This window comes from Saccostrea cucullata, unplaced genomic scaffold (assembly GCF_032062105.1).
Source record: "Saccostrea cucullata isolate Sc308-1 unplaced genomic scaffold, CSIRO_AGI_Scuc_v1 ctg3793, whole genome shotgun sequence".
In the NCBI taxonomy this organism is placed as follows: Eukaryota; Metazoa; Mollusca; class Bivalvia; order Ostreida; family Ostreidae; genus Saccostrea; species Saccostrea cuccullata.
The window spans coordinates 2,583-24,059 of NW_026934539.1; the positions used below are offsets into that span (position 1 = coordinate 2,583).

Consider the following 21,477-nt stretch of genomic DNA (forward strand, 5'->3'; position numbering starts at 1 on the left):
TTTATAAACTCGTAGCGCTCCATTCCTTAAAAGTAATCGAACCGCTACTCGGATATAAACCCTAAAATACATCCCATAAATTATAGAATATTTGCAAAAAAAATTCCTGACAGCAATAATAGAATTCAGTAATCAATTTTTCTTCTTCAAATGAGCTTTATAAATTTTGCGTATTTTTAAAATATTATCAAGCCAAGGAGCAATAAGAACTAATAAAGTGAAAAGAAAGTTACTTATTAATTTTTCATTTAAATACTGCATATAAGTCAATCGCAAAAAGAAAAAGCAAGATCCAACTTGGAATGTGACAACAGACTCAAGTCAAAGCTAGGCCTTTGAGTTTAGTTCTTTAGGTCCTATGTTTTGTATTGTAAAAATTAGCTAGTTGCATATGGCACATGAATATTAATATTTAAAAAAAAAATACTTATGTGTTCGAATGGGAACTACCACGCCACTAGCTCTATGTGTTTCAGAAACTTTTTAAAGGGTTGAAATTCTCAGTTTTCACCCCATACCACCCTGACTTCTTCTGATTTTCTTTTCTATGAGTAGCTACTACTTTTGCAATCCACACTGTTTCTACTTTTTTTCTTAAATTATTTCGACCTAACCCTAACAAAAAAATACTATAGTAAGCTTTAGTTAACTATAGTTTACTATAGTTTACTATAGTAAATAAAAGTTTCAAAGTTTTCACCATGGTAAATCAAAGTTCGAAAGTTTTCACCAAAGTAAATCAAAGTTCAAAAGTTAATACCATAGTTATTCAAAGCTCGAAAGTTTTAATGAATTAGCCGTTTTGAGGGGGTGATATTGGGTTTGTTGGGGCTGGGTTTTGTTGTTTTTCGTAATTTAAATATGCAAAGTAATTTATTTAAATGCAATATTAACATTTAACAGTAGAAAAAAAGCGTGTTGACTGTTATCAAAGCAATTATTTTAATTCTAAATGACGCAAATTTTGTATGTTATCTCCAATTTGATGGTTTTGTACTTGATAAACAAGTTAGTGGTGCATTGATAGGCTAAAAATGTTTATCATGATAGGTATTAATAATATAATAATTAGATAATAAATAGATAACAGTCTTCTGAGGTATTCCATACAGCAAGGCCTACCACGACATTCTCTGCGGGTTAATGAATTGGTGACTTGTTTCGACCAACAGACGGAACACCGGTCAAGCGGCTCTCACGCAGAGACCCCAGCGTGGTAGGCTAAGGGTCCCGGTCCTGGTTGCCCGCAGTACACGGGGGAGTCACTGGTGAGTATTCCCTCGCATGCAAGTGGATTCCTCCTCTGCTCCTGGCCCGTTGTGCTCTGTCCCGCAGACGTCCCCGCTCTGTCCCATCAGTCCTAGGACAGCTTGGCACTCTATAGCCTGGAATCGGGAAAGCTCCTGGCCGGTAGATTCGTCAATGTTCGCAAAGTACTGAAGTACATGGACCACGGGGATCAATTCTAGGGTAGGAAAAATCCAGCTGGACGATATCTTTGCTGTAAACGAAGCAACAGTAGAATGACGGCTCAGCGCCAAAGGTGACTCCATGGCATCTGATCCTACTTCTTATGGTTTTCGAAACCTCCGTTTGATCTTTTCCTGTTCTGTATTGCTTCAATAGACATGAGAATGATAACGGTTATTTCAATATTTCATGTTTATAACAGAAATGACAAATAATTTTTCAGTATAATTGCCGAATTCTTGAGTCAAAAAATTGAAATGTGCATGGTGTACACAAGAAACGCAGATACTTTAAAAATAATAATCGGAACATTCAGAGGGTTTAAACACACGGACAATTAACAACAGTCATGTTTGACTCAAATTCTCTACTCTTCAAATTTTCTTCATAATTTAGAAATGTTGCCTCTGCTTTTTGAACTTTTGTGTTTACAGGGATTATTTCATCACTAAGATTTGTCTTAACACCATGTCTTAATTGGCTTTGATCCCTATTTACTCTATCGGCGAGTCGATTTCTTTTCCATAGGGGGAATAAAAGGTCCTAGATCTGTACAAGCGAGGATCAAGCGGGCCTTGTCATTTTCTACTGGGGTTTGATACAAAGCAATTTGTATTGCATTATTGACTGCTGCTGCTTTTCGACCAGGTCCCTCAGAAGCGACGTTTCGAAAAAGTTTATATATTTTAGATTTAAATTCAGTTTTTGCACTTAAATGTCCAGGTCCACCCTAGACCCTGCTTTACTAAAGACATGAATTCTCAGTTGGGGTGACACAGTCAGTTTGAGAATGGGAAAAATTCAAGTTATTCATCATATAAACAGTCATGTCCCTATCCACAATCCCCATTCATGTACTGTCAGGGGTTGTGACTCGAGGAAAGGGCCAGGGTTGCAAGGGTGGGGCGCAATATTTTAACATTGTTTTGACTTTCGTCAGACCCTGGTATGATATATGACTGTTCATCGTCAGATTTTTTTTGTCAAAGGTTTTAATTCATTTATTGTTTACCTAGGTAACCAAACAGGTTTAAAACACTTCTTTTCCAGACTTGGATACTCTCCCCTCTCTGACGGTTTTTCCTATTGCAAACCTGTTTTATTTTCTATCACCCTTAATTTTACCTACAACTCAGTGCACTTATGCCTATATTCATTTGAAATTGTTTGTTATGATGATGGCATAAAAATGGCTGCCAGTCTTCTATGGCATCATAGACATTTCGGCCTACAATTTTCTCAAAAGATTCTCACTTGTGAGGCTATATATATTATATAGTGAAAATGCATTACTTCTCTAAAATTCTTCTTCTCTATTCATGGGCATTGAACCAATTAACCAAGTGCAGTGTTATGTTTAATTAAAGGCTGCCTCTTCCAAAATTCTGAATCTAATGGCCCCAGGGTCAGGGGTTTTAGTTGTAGGGCGGGACTACATGGATTATAAAGTGAAAATACATAAACTCATTGAAATTCTTCTCTGTTCTTGGGCATTAAGTAAACAAACCAAGTGCATAGCTATGTCGAATTAAAGGCTGCCTCTTCCAAAATTGTGAATTTCATAACCCCAGGGTCAGGGGTTCTAGTGCAAATGTGGGGCTATATAGATTATATAGTAAAACGTGAATTATTTCTTTTGAAAATCTTCTTCTCTGCTCCTGAGTATTTACAAAACTAACCAAGTACATAGTTATGTGAAATGAGGCTGCGTCTTCTAAAATTGTGAATTTCATGGCCCCAGGATCAGGAGTTCTGGTGTTAGGATGGGGTTCTATTGATTTTATAGTGAAAATGCATAAATTCTTTAAAAATCATATTGTCTGCACCTGGGTATTAAACCAATGGACTATGTACATAGTTATGCGGAGAAAGGATGCCTCATTGAGATTTTTGAATTTCAGGGCCCCTGGGTCAGGGCTTCATGAATTATGGCGGGCTCTAATGCAGAGCTGTTTACTCTTACGATTTCGCCGTATTTTTTTTTTCCAGATTTTTAATCCAAAATACGTCTCACGTTTTGCTATTATGAAAATAAGGAAATACGTTCGGTTGGAATGTAGCAGTTAGTTTTCATTATGATCTGCTGAAATATGGCTGGAAAAAATGCCGACTCGGCTTAAAACAACAACAATCATTGACAATCGATCGTTGTGATCTGGTCGCCCGCATGGCACAGTGGTTAGAGCATCTGCTCCAAGAGTAGCTCGTTAAGTCGAAGGTTCGAACCCCATTTATGCATCTTGGAGAAGGGTCCATCAAATCAGACCGTATAAAACGAGGTCCTGTGTCGCAGTTGGTGCACGAAACAGACCCCTCCCTGCTCGATGGCTTTGAGTGCTGAGTATAGGACATATTTGCAGGTCTCCCAGGGCAGTTGATGGCGTCTTAATGAGTAAAAGAAATCTTGAGAGAAACAATAAACAATCAATCAATCATCCCTATGATCTGTCTCAGTTTCAGGCCTTTTAATCACTATAAAAGAAAAAGATTTCAAGCACATCTTCGATGTCGAGTTGGCTGTGGTTTAGATTGACAAAGAAATTGTTATTTAACCATATTTTATTAATCAAAAAAGCAGCTGTTCTCTAATTATATACGTAAAATCAATGGAAAGCGAAATCTTACTGGCAAATTTTAAATCTCACGGACAAATCTGATCAAAAATACCAAGAGATGACGTTAAGGGTAAACAGGTCTGCTAATTTTTATTTAGTGAAAATTCAGGAGTTCTTTTCCTTTGCTCTTTGGTATTATATCAATGACCTAAGTACACATGTACATGTACTTAATAAATATTTACCGGACATTAAAAAAAAAATTATATCAGCTCTTTATTACGTTCAGAATTATGGAGCGAGTATGATTTTAATCAGAATGAAAAAAATTAAATGATAAATAATAATTGTTCTCCCGGCCTGATAAGAATATATTAATATACCCCACCCACCCACTTCACATATTAATGAAATTTAAAATTATCTTTCAAAAATATTTCTAAATATTTAAATACAGAAACAAACACAAAAACAGGAAACATCAAGAGATAACTACATGTAAACTTTCATCATTAGATTAGATTAAAATAATAAAGTCTGGTGACTTTTTCTTAAATTTCCATGAATCCTTCTACCAAACCTGTACTCAAATTGTTTTCTATAAGCCTGCTGCAGCTATTTTTTTTTTAAATATACAGGAATATGTACATGTACATCTAATTTTTTCATGCTCAATTAAGAATATCAATAATTTTGATGTGAATTTTGAATAATTTAAAAGAAAACGTAAATTGAGAAAATGGAAATAAAATAATTGAAGTTTGCACGTAAATATTCTTGTACTGTTAGTAGATTGAGATGATGAAATTTTACAATAATTGTCAAAGACCAACTATTTTTCTTCTCTCATCTTCTTGTCAGTAAAAATTGTAATACTAGTTATTGATTTCCCTTTTTGACTGATGTATTTACGAATGCTGGTAAAAAAAAAAAAAAAACACAAAAGAATATTCATGTATCATTCTACGTGGAAAATTTAAAGATATAATTTATTAATTTCTTTAATAAAAAAGAAGAAAATAAATGTATAAATATAAAATACAACCCGGAGAATTGAAATAAATAAATATAAGGCCGGAATTAAAAATATCTTTGTTTCCCCTAACCCGACCCTAAATTCTCAAGTTGGGTCGGTAGGTAGGCAAACAATTTTATTTTCTAATAGCAGCTTTGAAAATACATTCTCAAATTTAATGGAAAGTTACATTTATAGATAAGAGAAGTACAAAAGAAATTGATTTGTGAACAAAATACTAAGTACTGGTATCATGCATATGCCTTTTAAAAGCAAAATTCATGATTGATTAATTCACAACTGTAATTTAGTTGAACTTGTGAAATATCTCACGCCAGAGTACATTTACATAAATCGAATAAAAGAGACAAGATTCTCAAATACGCAAAGACTGATATTTTTTCAAACCTTCAATCAGCCCCCGGTGCTTATAAACAATCGATGTACTTTTTTGAGGGCCATGAGATTTGCAGTGATTCTGGAGCATTTTGCTTTGGAGTTAAGACGTAAGTGGCTAATATTAAGTCGCAGGTTAAAATACCAATGAGGAACGTTGAAAACGATCCTTCAAAATTAAGGGACCATAAGTGTCCAGTGTCGCAGAAGATGCTGGCTCAAAAAAGATCCCCCACTGCTTAATGGCAAAAAAGTGCGTAGTACGTCTACATTTGGAGCAATGGGGAAATGTTCAAATGTCATCCCAACAAATTTCGAAGGGATTATAAGCAAAGAAACAACCAATCTTCAAGGACATAATTAAAGAAAAATACACCGGACGTCCAAGGAAGCTGAATTGAAAGGATTTCAAAACTATTTGGAAAGAGTATGTAAACAATATTTAAATGAACCAAACCGAATCTACTACAGATGATAAAATGCTATATACAATGTCATAGTCACAAAGTTAAACCCGTAAATAAAGGCACGAAGAAAGGACATCTGAATTATATCAGGATGAATATGGAGACATATTTACATTAACTCTTATGATTCCATAATGGCATACAGTACACATAGGAACATAGATGAATTGGTAATTAGATCAAAACTCAAATTAAATAAAATGCAGTGAAATTGAATGATGTGTTCACTAGGTGGGCCCCTCATCTGCTCATGAGGCTGGCCTTTCCATGTATTACGTACCTTAAATTCAACAGACAGATTTGTTTGTTCGTTGTTTACCATCCCTTTCGAAAATTTACATGGAGACGCCAAGACACCTCCGAAACACTCTAAATTAGTCATTGTAAATTTTATTTTCAAATTGTTTCAAGAGTTAAGAATTCTGATTAGCTAAAGGCATAAGATTGAGACGTCGCCGTTGTTTTATGAAGAACTAATTCTCTTTAATTAATCACTTCTTGGTGCCATTTTACTTCCAACAAATGCTTGAAAATCACAGTAGAACAATGTATCCCGTTCCGTTAAAAACTGATTTTGATGAAATTGTATTTTATAAAACTTGGTTGCTAATAAAAAAAATTTTTAAATCATCTTATTTGAAAAATCTTTTTGGTCGGCGCGATTTCATTGGGTCGGTCGCGTTAGGGGAAACAAAGGTATTTTTTATTTTGGCCTAAAATAGTATTTTAATTATCATAATAGATTTACGCAGTAACTTTTGCTTGTATGTACAATGTTTGGATTTATATTTAATTATAAATCAACACGTTCGATCTTTTATCCGAATAGACAGATCAATATGCTATTTTGATTGGTTGACGCGCTGATTGGTTAATAGCTGATACTGATTGACAGCTATGTAAAGAAATACCGAACGCGCGAGCAAACCCGGGGTGCGATCCGGGTTTGCTTTCTGTTAGGTTGTGTCCGGTCGGTACTGTAGTCACATGTTGAAACTCCATATTAAATATGAGTGTGTAATTGTTTCAATCGCCAAATTAAAATAAATAAATATGAAAAAAAAATGATTTGTTTTGCTAAACCATCTTCCGTTTTAGTGCCAAATTATAATGGGGAGTTCAGCAGTAATTTAACTCAAGAATTATATTTTTATAACTTATTTTCAGGGTTTTTTTTTTCATTTTTAATCGTACCACGGATTGCTAATTTTGATTTGACTGCATAAATAAATAAATATAAGTTTTTACAAATATCATGAAGTATAGATCTTAACCTCGTTGAATTAAATGTTGCGTAAATCTAAAACATTCATCATCGATTCCCAATTTTTTAAGAAATGTTCATTATAAACACTCCATTAATTATTTTACGCATATCCTAGTAAATCAGTTAAAAAATAGTTCTCAGACATGTATAAAATTACTTATCAAAACGAACTTGTTTTAATAGATCTAACTGAGACCCCGCCCGTGTATAAAATACATTTTGATATTAAAATATTTTTTTATAACATTAAGAATATTGCACTCTGAAGAGAAATTAAACAGAAAAAGAGAATTTTTAAAAATCTTTTTCTTTACACTTTTACGCAAAGAATTTACAAACTTTTCTGGAAAACTTGTAACTATTTCATTGTGAGGCAATATTTGTCAGGTATATGACGTCACTGACACATCAATGGAAACGTGGATTCAACCTGAATAGAGCCAATTTTAATCTAAATATTACGCTTAGAGGCGAAAATAAATTATGTTTGAAAATAACGTTTGTTTGTTTAATAATTTTCTTTAGTGTATCGATTCTAAATATTTCACTAGGATTCCAATTAAAAGGTGTTAAATTTAGCAGATTTACCGATGCCTTGGGAGATAACTCTTGCATCGCAAAATTTCGTAAAACCATAAATATATTTTGCCAGAAAACTATCAAAAGTGTTTTTCCCACCGATTTTATTTTTTAAACAAAAAGAAAAAAATATTTCTAGATTTAGTTACATGTAAGTATGAATTATAGTCCTGTTAAAAATGTATTAGAAATTACTGTTCTTTTTTTCTGTGCTAATTCAATGGTTTTTATAAGGGAATTCAAAAACACAAGGATAAAAACAAATCTTCAATTACATTATTCCTTTTGGACTACACTGATATTGTTTTAAATAAAATATCAAATATTCCTCACATTCGATGTGCCGTCTATTAATACAATACTGCCTGGTTTTTCGGTGGACTGCGTCTTACATGCAAGTGAAAACCTATGGTGATTTATTCTTCGTGTCACCAAATCCGATTGTTTAAGAAAAAAGTGGAGTCAAAGTCGGATTAACAATATCACATGACAATGCTAAATTATGATTCAATTTGCATGTTTTAAGTTCAAATTATTATTATATTTCTAAAAACTGAAATTAATCCCCAACATCTCAATTTCTGGTAAAAAATAAACACAATCAGAGCAAGTATTGATTTTATTTATCTGTGAATATTCGCCCCCTCATCAATTCAATCAGAAAACCTTTGCTTTGAAAAATAACAACAATAGTATCCAGATCCAATAATGACTTGATTTGGATCAGGACATTGTTTCCTTAAAGAAACATAATAATAAGTGTCCATCATAGCTACGTCACCAATGTTTGCGGCCTTGTCATTAACACTTACCTCAACCATATAGATAATGGACAATACAAAACAGTTCTAGAAGTGTTGATATTATATAACAATAAATCTTTGCTATAAAACCTCGGAACAACTGTTTCTTCGCATTATACTTTTTTATGCTCAACTTATTAACTTTTAAATGGATTTGATGAAACATTTCCGTAGATTTCTGTTATAAAATCTGGAACTGCGTGTTCTGTTGTTTTAGCTGACTTGCGATATTTTTTTTTAAATGAGTTATTGTTAACCAACAAAGATAAAGATGCTCATTAAAAATATTTCTGACGATGTCAATGAATGGAATATCACAGGAAACGAAGAGTCTTCTGGAAAAATTCTGACAGATTTGGTCGTAATACCTTTCGGAATTCCTATATGCCTGGAGAATTTTCTCGCCATAGTCATTCTCATCCGAAGTTCCCGTTTAATTTATCAAGTTAGGATCCTCTCCATCAACCTTGCCATCACGGACTGCCTTGCCGGCTTTATTTTAAGTATCCCGGATGTTGCTTTTGGAGACTGTCGTCTGAAGAAATATTTTACCGCTCCGTTCATCAACGTTTCACTCATAACAGTAACGATGTTCAACATAGACCGCTGCTTTTCTTTGAGGTTTGCACTGAGATATTATGAGATTGTCACACCGAGGTTCCTCAAAATCGCTTGTTTCTTTTCATGGATAGTTGGTATACTTATATCTTACTTTATGTTTTACGACCCGACGCACAGTTTCGGAATATTTTGCGGAATAATGTATCTAGCTCCCCAAAATGCGTTAAGTGGATGTACAAAAGTGTTTCAACTTTTGACAATCTTATCAAATCTGATCATGTATATTTATATGGCAAAACTACTGTACGCTCGTTTTAGAAAAGTCACCATTCAACCATCGAAAGAAAATGAAAAGAAATCGAACAGGTTTTCTTTACAAATACCTCAACCAAGGAGGAAGCAAACATTGGCTCCACAAACAAATTACGGACAATCTGCAAGATATCAAGTGAGAGTTGTGAAAAAGTTGGCCGTTATTACGGGGTTCTTTCTTTTATGTTGCACCCCTTATTTTCTACTAAAAGCAATTCCTAACATTGACTATAGCAATAGAATTATGCGGGGATTAACAGCCGTTACGGCAGGGGTAATGTTTTTGAACAGTGCGATAAATCCAGTCCTATATGTGTGGAGGTTCACCGAGTCAAGATACCAACTGAAAAAAATGTTCTTTTTCTGGAGTCCTGAAAGACTTCAAAAATTGGAATCGGAAAGGAACAGTTTCTTTGCGACTTTTGATATTAACAACCAGTCATCTACCAGTAATTAACAGGAATCCCAAATAAACTTTGCTTTTCAGTGTGAATTCTTGACAAAAAGTCATTCATATTCTATGAAGATGAAGTTATATTTCATATTTACTGAAGCAACTTTCTGTTTGTGTTTTGAATAATTTATAAATGTCAATTGCAGAATGTTGAAATTTTTTTATTTAATTTTTTTAATTTATTATATCTATTTTATTTGGGGGGGGGGGGGGGGGGTAGAAATACACTATGTATTTATAATAATAAAATAAATCAATACTTTCGCTCTATGTGCTATATTTATTCACCGTGAGAATAACACATGGATTAACAACTTTGTTTAAGCATTGTCATAAATGCACCATGCCCTACCTTCAATCTACGAATATTAATCAGGTGTTAATATATTTCATTGCTTTTTTACAAACCGAGAAATATCTAATTACATGTACCACCTCCTAATGTTATCCGCACCTTAAACTATTGATAATAACTTTATTAGCGTACGTTATGCAACGATATACTCTGTTACAGATTTCTGTAGAAAAAGAAGCAGTATATATGAAAGCCGATGTTACTGAAGTGGAATATAATCTACATGTAGGTACACCTCTACCTGAAATTTTCCTTAAGATTAGGTTAATTGTAGCTCATAACACCTTCAGTATTTTTTTCATAACACTACCAGTATTAGATCAATGTATATTTTGAGCACTGAAATTACAAAACATTATGTTGTCCTTCTACCGACTACCTTTACTCAAAACTTTCAACATATTAAGGTTTTTTAACACTCACCATTTTAATTTTAATTCTGTCTTATTTTTCTCCGATTTTATTAACCTCATCAGTTACACTAATTTTTGGAAAATAAATACTGATCAAGATTTCTCTCTGCATATAGGAAATAATAATACATGTACATATCATATATTGTCATTTTTCATTACGAAAATTCGCCCATGTGCCGCAGTGGCTGGAGGGCCTGCTCTAGAGTCGTTAGGTAAGGAGTTAATCCTTACATTGCAGGTTCGAACCAAACTATGAGACGTAGAGACCGGTCCATTGGAAGAGACCGCATAAACCGAGGTCCCGTGTTTCAGTTGGTACTGGTTTGAAAAAGACCCCAAACTGCTTCATGGCCGTAAGTGCCGAGTATTAGACAAAATTTGCAGTTCTCTACCGGCAAGTGGTGGTGTCACCATATGAGTGAAAAATTCTCGAGAAGTACGTTCAACAATTTACAATTAATAATTTCAATAATTCTTTCGCGGGAATTTCTCAGGATTTATATCTCAATGATGAATGATATGCAAACCTTCAGACTTACATGGAATGCAATTAAAGAAAAAAAAATTGTAGAAAACGTTTCAATGTTTTTTTGTTTTTTCTAACTTGAACTTTCAAAAGAACCTTTCCTTCCCCGACGCAAAACAATTATTTTATAGGGACCCGATCCGGTTTGCAGGATCATTCCTGGAAGAAAATATCTTTTTATTTATAAAGCACATTAAACTATCCAATTATCCTGTTTTTCCCCTTTAAATTAAATTTTCGATAATATTTACCAACAGGAATGTACATTATGTAACACAAATAATTTTTTAACTATGACCTTCTCTGATATGTAAGGAATATTCCATGAACTGCATAGAAGGCTTTTAACTGGTAAAGCATTAAAATGTGTTGTTTAACATATCATCAGTCGTATTGAAGTATCATGTACAAAAGTAAAGCTACTTATGTATCATTAGTAACAATGATTCACCTAGAATCATTGTAAAACCTGCTAAAAGCTATAATTTGCTTGCTTAAAAATGTTAAGAATAATAATAGGGATTCAAAATCAATTATGACATCTAAAATACTGTTTACATTAATAATAAATAACGAATTCGAACCATTTTACGTGAGGAATATTGACCTTGCAGTCATGAAAAATATGATCGCTTAATAATCTCTCAAACTCTCTTTCAATCTAGACTTTATACATACAACACGATGATTTCACGTTTTAAACATGCCTTTAGAAAATTATACATTGTTTAAGAAACAAAATACGATAAGCGTAAATACATTTATGTTATGAAATTTACCATTTTGTTTCTATGCCTTTAGGTCGCATTAATCCGGCTTATATAAAGCTTGTCTTTTACTTGAAAAATGTCCAGATATGAAATAAATCAGACACTTACCCAGATATGTTGTATTGACAGAAGAATAGAAATTATTATGCACAATTTATTGACGATCCGTCGACAATATATAAACATCTAAATGTTGAGTTGAAGTTTAAGGCGACAGGAAGTGTTTTCTTCTTTTCACTTACATGATTTGAACAAATTCGTATCATATGAACATAATAAAATAGCGAGTTCTACTAATAACGGGGCACAAACTGGTACCCATTAGAATTACAGTGGATTGTTGCAAGACCTGGTCCCCAAAAGCCATAGATATTGTCAAACAGAAACTCAAGCATCCTTTTATTATCAACTTCAGAGTACTTATGTGACCTTTTAAAATGCTTTTCATACAATAATTTCTCAAATATCACCAAGGCACGGTAAGTTAATTTATGAGTGCCATTTTTTTATTGAAAAAATTAGTGGTCAATGATGTCAAAGCCTGGACCTGTATCTTTGGGGCTGTTTTTTATGTAATAAAATTTGAAAAGTTTTCACATTTAATGGATCTCAGATGGTCAAAAACATCCCTGGTAGTTTACTGACATCGCGGGTTAGAACCCCACGGTGGGACTTGCAGTCCGTTTCTTAGGTTGTAAACTAAGGTCCCTTGTCGAATTAAGAGATGACACGAAATTGATCCCTCACTGCTCAATGGCCGTGAATGCCCAGTATAGGAGATAATTTTTGCATCTCGCCACAAGCAAGTGGTAACGTCTCCATATTTGTGAAAAATTCTCTGGAAATTTTTCGCCCAGAAAATGACGGTAAAATGTCAACTTACATATTGACGAATATATATAAGTAAAATTAGAAAAAGAAGGAAAAATTACCGTTTCCTGGACTTAAGGAAGTTGTTGAGACGGGCTATGGCACCTGATCCCACCTTTGATGTTTTGGAGGTCCGTGTTTGCTCAGCTCCTATTTTGTAAGGATTTATTTGCGAGTGCAAATACTTTTAGTTGTCTCCGCATATTTCATTTTTACCAGTCGGTCAGATTTTTTTTTTTAATTTGCCTATTAATGTTTTTTCCCTAGAACTTAAAATCACGTTCCTTTATTCCAGCACTTCTTTGTTTAACTATTTGTATTATCTTTTTTGCATAATCCATCACATTAATAACCATTGACCATTGTTAAAACCTAATTCGTTTATAATGAGCAAAAATCGAATGGTGTCCCATTATAGTATGGAAATCTGTTCAAACACCATTGCTAATAACAATGCCTTTACAATTCTACGTAAACATCAACGTTAATCAGCTGATTCCTATTTCACGGGAGTTCTAATAAAGCTGAGTAATGAACCATAATGAATGCAGTTCTAAAATGCCTATGACCTACATATAGTGGGTCTATTAAAGACTGAATGACTTTGTTGTTTCACACAAACAAATGTACAAACTGCTAAATCATACATGATTATTTGCCCATGTTTATTAGGGATATTTTTCGTACATCGAATTTTATAGAACACATGGCGGAAAATTGGCGAAAGCATAATTTATTAAGGCCAGAGTTTTTTATTTTCTGTTTAACGGGAATTTTTAAGAAAAAGTTGGGTCGAGGGGACGAAATAAAAATAAAAGATCAAAATTTATCGAGTCGGGGCCATATTAAAAATAAAACCAAAAAATGGTATGAATTTTTTTTTTTCATTTAAATGTTTAAAAACAAAAGAAAACACAATACAATTTTGTTTACAATGTATTTGGATTTCAAATACGGATAAAAAGATACAACTGCATAAGTTATCCTACTGTGGTTAATCACACTTGCACATTTATTCTAGTATGAAAGCAAATCAATATAACATTATAATTTAAATTTGTTATACAGCAACAATAATGTTGGATAAACACGGATGACAGAAAAACCACACTGCTTAAAATTTTACACAGGTCTTCAAGTGATCATCTATCTATTGTATAAAATTTATAAAAGTCATAATAAGAAATGTTTTAAGCTAAATGTATATTATGATTTAACAGAAGTTAAAAAATTGCAATGGGTTTGATAACTAACTTGATAATGCTATCTTAGTATAAAGGGAAAACACGTTTTTGAGGTTCCGAATGGAAATTTGTCAGCTGAACTTTTTGATGAACAACAGCAAAGTCATCGTAGAAGTCTCCTGAACTCTTAACAAATGGTTGGGTCTCTGCCAAGAAATCAAACTGCAAAAAAGAATTCCTTTATGATACTTCATTAGATAATCAAATACATGCTGTAAATGGTAGAAAGTAGAAGATAAAAAAAACATATTTACATGAGATTATTTTCTTTTCTAAATGAAGATACAAAATATTTTAAGAGTTTTTTCTTAGATAAAAAAAATAACTATAATATCGTTCTTTGTCCATTTTGCACTAAAAGTATTAAATTGTCCACTTCTTTCTATCCCTACCTTTCCACAGGATATGTGCAACTCCAATATAGCTGTCACTTCACTTGTCAGTATTCTATACCAACTCTTGTAATTCTGTAGGAATCCTAGCCTCATTTTATTCAACCAATTAGACATGGACTCGTATCTAAAATATTTTAATCATCATTTTATATCCCTGATATAGTTAGACACGATTCATTGTAAAATAAAATTTTACCGCGAATTTTACCTCAACTTGTTATGTACCATATTTAAACATCTTTAAAAGAAAAAAAACACGTATAAAAATGCCAAACACTAAAATATTTTAACAGAAAGCTTATATCAACGTCTGAAAACTTACCCCAACTATTTGGACACATGCTCCACAGTTCAATGTGCATCTGGTGTATTGAGTTTGTCAATGTTTTAACTCTCATCTCATTTCAAGAACTTTCTTGTTTTCATCATCAATGGATTTAAAATTACTGTCTATAAATGTCTTGAAATGACATTCTTGCTTGTTAATAGAACCCGCGAAGTGTGATAAACAAGTTCCTGAAACTGGTTACGACATCGTAATCAGCAAGACGCTCGTAAAAGACTTTGATTAACACAAGCTATGTCAAACGTTTACATGATTCTTTAGAAATAAGGTGTACATCAAACCCGATTTTATTTCAAACAAGACACAGTCGGCGGGTATTTTGAAAATAAAAGTGAAATTGACCTCTTTTATTTTTATTCGGTATTTTGAGAAAATTGGGTCGGCGCTTCCCGTTAAACAGAAAATAAAAAAAAACTATGGCCTAAACAACAGAACAATTTTTATCATACAAATCTTTAAAACAAATATTTTCTGAATGGTAACTGGTAACAGATTATTATATGAAAATATTAAGAAATTAAATACATAGTAAATCCCTGTTTAATTTAATCTATAACTACCGGAACTGATTGTGATTGACGATACTATGTACAGGTTTCATTTTTTTGTATCAAAGACTTCACAACACCGTGAGGTCATCTTCTTCCCATTAATTAAAATGGCATGGACTTTATTCAAAGTTTGAAAATGGATATTTTTCCAGACTTGTATATAAACAACCATTAACAAAGCCTTTTTGAACATGTGTCAAGATTGTCGACCCCTATGACTTTGGTGTCTTTTGGACAAAAAAATGCAATATCCGTGACAACACCGGGTAAAATGTCCTATGAATATTAACCTCAATTTTTATTTTAAAAAACAATTAAATTCCTCGAAGTTCAACTTTAAATTCAAACCCTTCCCTAATTTTACACATTTTGAATGCTGGTCAGTGGAAATATTAAAAGAAAGTAACAGGTCAGTTACAAATGTAAATAGATTGTATTAAAAGTCACCTTAAAGTGACTGGCTACCCCGAAAACAAGTAATCCTAGCTCCCTGAATTGCTAACTTGCCATATTTAAATAATGTGTGTTTACCCTGTCTCAACTCAGGATAAAATTCTTGGGTAGGTAAGTTCATGAAGTTGGAAAAATCCCTTTTTTCCCAGCTGAACATATCAACGTATTTGTTTACCTGAGGGGAATTAAAAAAGTTTTACCGTGTCCTGCAAGGTAAAAAAGGTTTTCAGTCAGACCAATTTTAGTCAGTTGGTCGAAAGACGGCAACCAAACATTTGTTTTAAATATGGCTTTACTTGTATACAGATGCATTTATTTTAACAGAATAAGGGCGCTTAGTCGCTCCAGTATTGCAAATATTACCCTCCAACTATTGAGTTGTCTTCCGTGTAACATGTTCGGATAGAGAAAATCCGGGATTTATATAGACCACAGCGTATAAACGGAAATCTTCAAAACAAATTACTTAACCTACTTTTATACTATTACACTGTTGCAGACAATAAAATTTATCATCGCCCATTATATATCCCATGCACACTGAAAACTGTTTTGACATTTCACGAACCTTCGTAAACACGGATGATTATAACAGGCAGTTGTGAGCTGTATTAAATTCTAATAAAGTTAATACATCATGTCATAACAACGGACTTGTACCCACAATGGTATGTATATTTCAATACCTTAGAAGAATTAAACAATTTATATTTTTAGTTATCAGAATATTTAAAAGTGGTTTTAACTGTTTAACTGTTTGTTTGACTGTTTGTTTGTTTGCCCTCTTCTGATTAAAAGCGGTTGAATCCATTTTTTCTACCTCCTGCAAGCGGGGATTTATATTTCTTGGTTGATTTGACGTGTTGTATAAATTTCAGCAATATCGAACGTGAACGGGAATATAAACAAGTGGCCCACTCCTTCCATTTAATTAGAAGGGATTTCTTTTAAGGCACTGCATTGGTCAAGGGGTATAATTTTCTCTTAGCATGTGAGAGATTCTAAGATCGAATCCCGGAGGATTCCGTACTTCTTAAAATGTTTTTACCCCGATCTAATGAAAGTATTGAGCATAATTATGATTAATTGAATGTACGTTGATTTACGTACAATTCGAGTATATTTCACTCATATAGAGACGTCTCGATAAACCAAAAAACGGCTTAAAATTTTGACCTTTCCTCGGCACTGATGGCCATTGAGCTGTTCGGAATCTTGATCGTGCGAAAGCCTGCCTTGACAAGGCATTTCGGGGTTGAAGGTCTCATCCAAAGGACCCGCAAAGTTCACTTCAACGTTCCGAGAGCATGGGGAGAAACAGTTGCTACCTATTCATTATCGACTTGGGTCTCTTGCGGTCTAGATTCGAACTCACGACCTTCCAAAACAGGGATCGAAAGCTCTACCGACTTAGCTTTTGTGACGGTTATTGAACATATGAAAAACAGGTGCCTTCTGGCGTGTGAAAAAACTTTCTCATGAAGTCATTATTAAAGTGCGACAAATATTTTATACAAAAAGAATCTTCTGTACATATTTTTAGAATAAGCTATAAAAAAATAAGGAATAAGTATTCAAATCTTTATATCGATTTGACATTTTTCTGAAGTAGATACATTTACATGTAATAATTCCGCACCCACCCAACCTCGATCCAGATATGCGCATGCGCTTCTATCCTTTAATCAGCTTGTCTATGCACAATTTACAAAATATATTGTTTTGAGAAAATGATATAGATCAGACCAAGGAAATGTTGAACATTTCAAATTATTTAAGGAAAAAAGAAAAGTGTGGAAGAGTTAATAAATTGGGGTGTTGCTAAAACGCAGAACGGAAAACGGAACGGAAAGCGGAACGGAACGGAAAACGGAAAATAAATGTCAAGCAAAGAACCTTAATTCGATATGAATCAGAAATAAAAAGCAATATTCATGACATAAAAGTCATATTTAATGAAAAATTAACGTAAAATATGATATATTTCTGAATTATGCTCCTCTCATAACATGTACATGCGATGGTCAATAAAATGCATACTGTGATTTAGATGTACTAACTACTGTAAATTACTTTTTAGCTCACCTGAGCCTTTCTGATCACATTTTGTCCGGCGTCCGTCTCTCTGTCTGTCTGTCTGTAAACTTTCCACATTTTCGACTTCTCAAGAACCGCTGGGTCAATTTCAACCAAACTGGTCAAAAAGCATCCTTGAGTAAAAGGGATTCATGTTTGTTCAAATAAAGGGCCACCCCCTTATTCAAGGGGAGATAATTGGGAATTAGTGAAAATTTGGTGGTATGTTTTAAAAATCTTCTTCTCAAGAACCACTGTGCCAGGAAAGATGAAACTTATGGGGAAACATCCTCGGGTAGTGTAGATTCAAGTTTGTTCAAATCATGACCCCCGAGGGTGGGGCGTGGCCAGTCAGTGGCCAACCAAAGTTTTACATAGAAATATATAGGAAAATTCTTTAAAAATCTTCTTCTCAAGAATAACAAAGCAATAATTGATCATCTTTACATGGAAGCATCCACCGGTAGTGTCGGTTCAAATTTGTTCAAATCATGACCCCTGGGGGTAGGGCGGGGCCACAATGGCCGACCAAAATTTTCCATCGAAATATATAGGAAAATTCTTTTAAAATCTTCTGCTCAAGAATAACATTTAGCCATTATCGATCATATTTATACGGAAGCATCCTCATGTAGTGTAGATTATAGTTTGTACAAATCATGACCCCCGGGGGTAGGGCGGGGCCACAATGGCCGACCAAAGTTTCACTTAGAAATATATAGGAAAATTCTTTAAAAATCTTCTTGTCAAGAACGACAAAGCCATAATTGATCATATTTATATGGAAGCATCCTCAGGTAGTGTCGGTTCAAGTTTGTTCAAATCATGACCCCCGGGGGTAGGGCGGGGCCACAATGGTCGACCAAAGTTTTACATTGAAATATATAGGAATATTCCTTAAAAATCATCTTCTCAAGAATAGCAAAACCATAACTGGTCATGGGTTTACTTTTGGTTTCAAACTTTTCAATAATAAACCAATTTCTACTTTTTCCTACCCACAGTGGTCAAGTGAGCGATGTGGCCCATGGGTCTCTTGTTATTTTTGCGTAATTACGCGAGTCAATGCGTTCGCCAAAATTAAATTCTCGCGTATAAAAGTATTCCTTCCGATTATATAGAGGAATAACAACTATTCGTGAAAATTATGTCTCGCTTACAAAGAATCAATGACAGTCTCGCGAAAATTGTGATCTACCACTGGCGTCTGAAGCAGATTGAAAGTGGAGGGGGGCTAAGTCTAAAAAAAAAAATTATACCTTCAAAAAAACCTGACAAGCAAAAAAAAGGAAAATGTCCCAAACACGAAAATCCTATTTCGTTGGGGGAGGGGGGTTCGAACTTCAGTACCAAAATTTTTTCCAAACACCACCACTTTCACCATTTTTAAACTACACTGCGACGTGTCTGAGGAAAGTGTGTGTGTGTGGGGGGGGGGGGGCTAAACCTACAATGACAATGTTCAATGTCTATACTAAGTATATATTTCGAAAAAAAGCCCCCCCCCACCCCCCCCCCGGTTCCGACGCCTATGTCTACAGTAGTATCCATCTGTCAAACGTTTCGTTCAAATCATTTTTTAGAGAATACTTATTTATAAATAAAAAATCTTGTATTGAAAAAGACGGAAGGAAAAAGACTAGTAGGATGTATAAATACGTGTATCGGTAAAGACAAAAAAGAACTAGTTTTGACATACTGGTATACAGATTATGCCGCATGCTCTGGCGAATCCGGGAATCTTGAAATGGGGAGGGGGCAGTTTGGGGTCGGAGTAGGTTCCCTCAGTCACACATATATATTGGTCACAAAAAGGACGGGGGGTCTTTCTCCCCTTTAAATCCATGAGTGGGATATGATATGCATGCATATTGAGAAATTAAAATATGAATAGCTGCAACATAAGGAAACACGTTTTACTGTGTCATTCATCCCCACTCCCCCAACAAAGTAAAACGCTTTAATAACTTAATTAAACGTATGGACGATATATTAATTTCACTACAGTAAAGATTTACAACTCCATCTATCCAAGATTTTAATTGATAGGAAGCGACTCTAACTTGCATAAAATTTTAAAAACCAGTTCTACAATCGAAGTGTTATCCGGGCTTGTGGGAAAGGGATGCTCTAATAGTAATCTTATTTAGAAGATTTTTTTTTTACATTTTATTTTCTTTTTACCAATTACCATGATTTTTAAAGATAACAAATATCCCCTCAACTGTTTTCCAGACATACCCTTTATACTATTAAAAGGATCATAGAAACCTCCAACACTTTCTGTCTGTTAAATTAATAGTAGTCAGTAAGTGTAAGAAAATAATATTGAAAGAAATATGAGCTATGTCATTACTTTGTCAGCGCTTTTCGTAAGAGACTTAAAATGACTAATTAAACTTGTATTGATCATGGAGGGATTAAATATGTATAAAATATATCGTTTCTGAGAAATTAATATATTTTAAATGATTTAATCTCAAACGATATTTTCCGTTTTCCGTTTTCCGTTCCGTTCCGCTTTCCGTTCCGTTTTCCGTTCCGCGTTTTAGCAATAAATTGCATATTTATATATTCAATTTCGACAAAAATATTATCGCCGATCGAATTGAAGAATTGAGTATTTTAGAGAATAAAGAGTATATTTTTTTTAATTTACAACAAGCATTTTTTGCATTATTTCAGCTTGATTGTACTACTATATCTACCGGTATACGTCTGGTATTTTGTATCCAGATTTTGTCAACCACGGGCACTGTCAAAGTCTGTCGGAATTGTGAATACAGCGGTGAAACGCACAGCCCACTGACTCGGTTTGATGTTCAGCTTTCTAGATGTCGTGCTCGGTCATGTTTCTGTCGATGTGATGGTTCCGTATACTGTCCAAGGACAGGACTCAAACTGACTTGTAGAGATAATTGTATCTTGTGTAGAAATCCCGTCACTTGGGAGGAGTTACCACCCTTTGCAACATTTACGATTTCTTATGGGGGCACTGACATGAATTGTGAATGTGGGTGTTTTGGAACTTATTCCTGTACACAGACTTAAAAGATACATGAATTTCTTTTCAAGATTTATTCTGAAACAAAGAGAATGTTAATGATATGTAACAGGTGGTTTTCTTTTGAGAGTTTTATTTATGTTATAGTTAAATTGTTCATATAACAAGTTTGTTACGTTTAATAGCCTCCGGCGTATTTAAGACGGGATGTAACATGAAGTTGTAGGAAGTCGCCGGTAATAACAATTTTCATGTTTTCCAGAATCAGAACGTGAAGGATTGCAAAGAGAAAGTTGTTGAAGGCGCAAAATTGTTCATTTTTCGAAAAAAAGAATAGTCACGGACTAGTTTTACACGCAGTTTCTCTGTACCTTAGGCAAAGGGAAAAATTTTTTGTAGAATGTAAACATTAAATTAAGAAGGTACAGTTTAGACTTTATTGTGCCCTAAAAATTTAATGTTCGTAAAAGTTATGAAATTGGCTTCAATACAAGTTAAATAGGTGCAAATGATAAATCATTCAAGAATATGGCATTAAAGAGAACCATTCTGAAAATATGACGTCATTAGTTTGGAACATTTTTAATGCAGA

General features: G+C 33.8%; 2 long non-coding RNA genes across 2 annotated transcripts; one reads left to right on the plus strand and one right to left on the minus strand.

The window, feature by feature from the left end:
• Positions 1-13,739: 13,739 nt before the first annotated feature.
• LOC134240975 (uncharacterized) lies at positions 13,740-15,091 on the minus strand. The gene is made up of 3 exons (XR_009986548.1): positions 14,778-15,091; positions 14,453-14,579; positions 13,740-14,222 (listed from the first exon to the last, which is right to left on the minus strand). It is a non-coding gene; the product is annotated as an uncharacterized LOC134240975 (long non-coding RNA).
• Positions 15,092-16,384: 1,293 nt separating this feature from the next.
• Positions 16,385-21,052, plus strand: LOC134240976 (uncharacterized). The gene is made up of 2 exons (XR_009986549.1): positions 16,385-16,473; positions 20,567-21,052. It is a non-coding gene; the product is annotated as an uncharacterized LOC134240976 (long non-coding RNA).
• Positions 21,053-21,477: the final 425 nt, after the last annotated feature.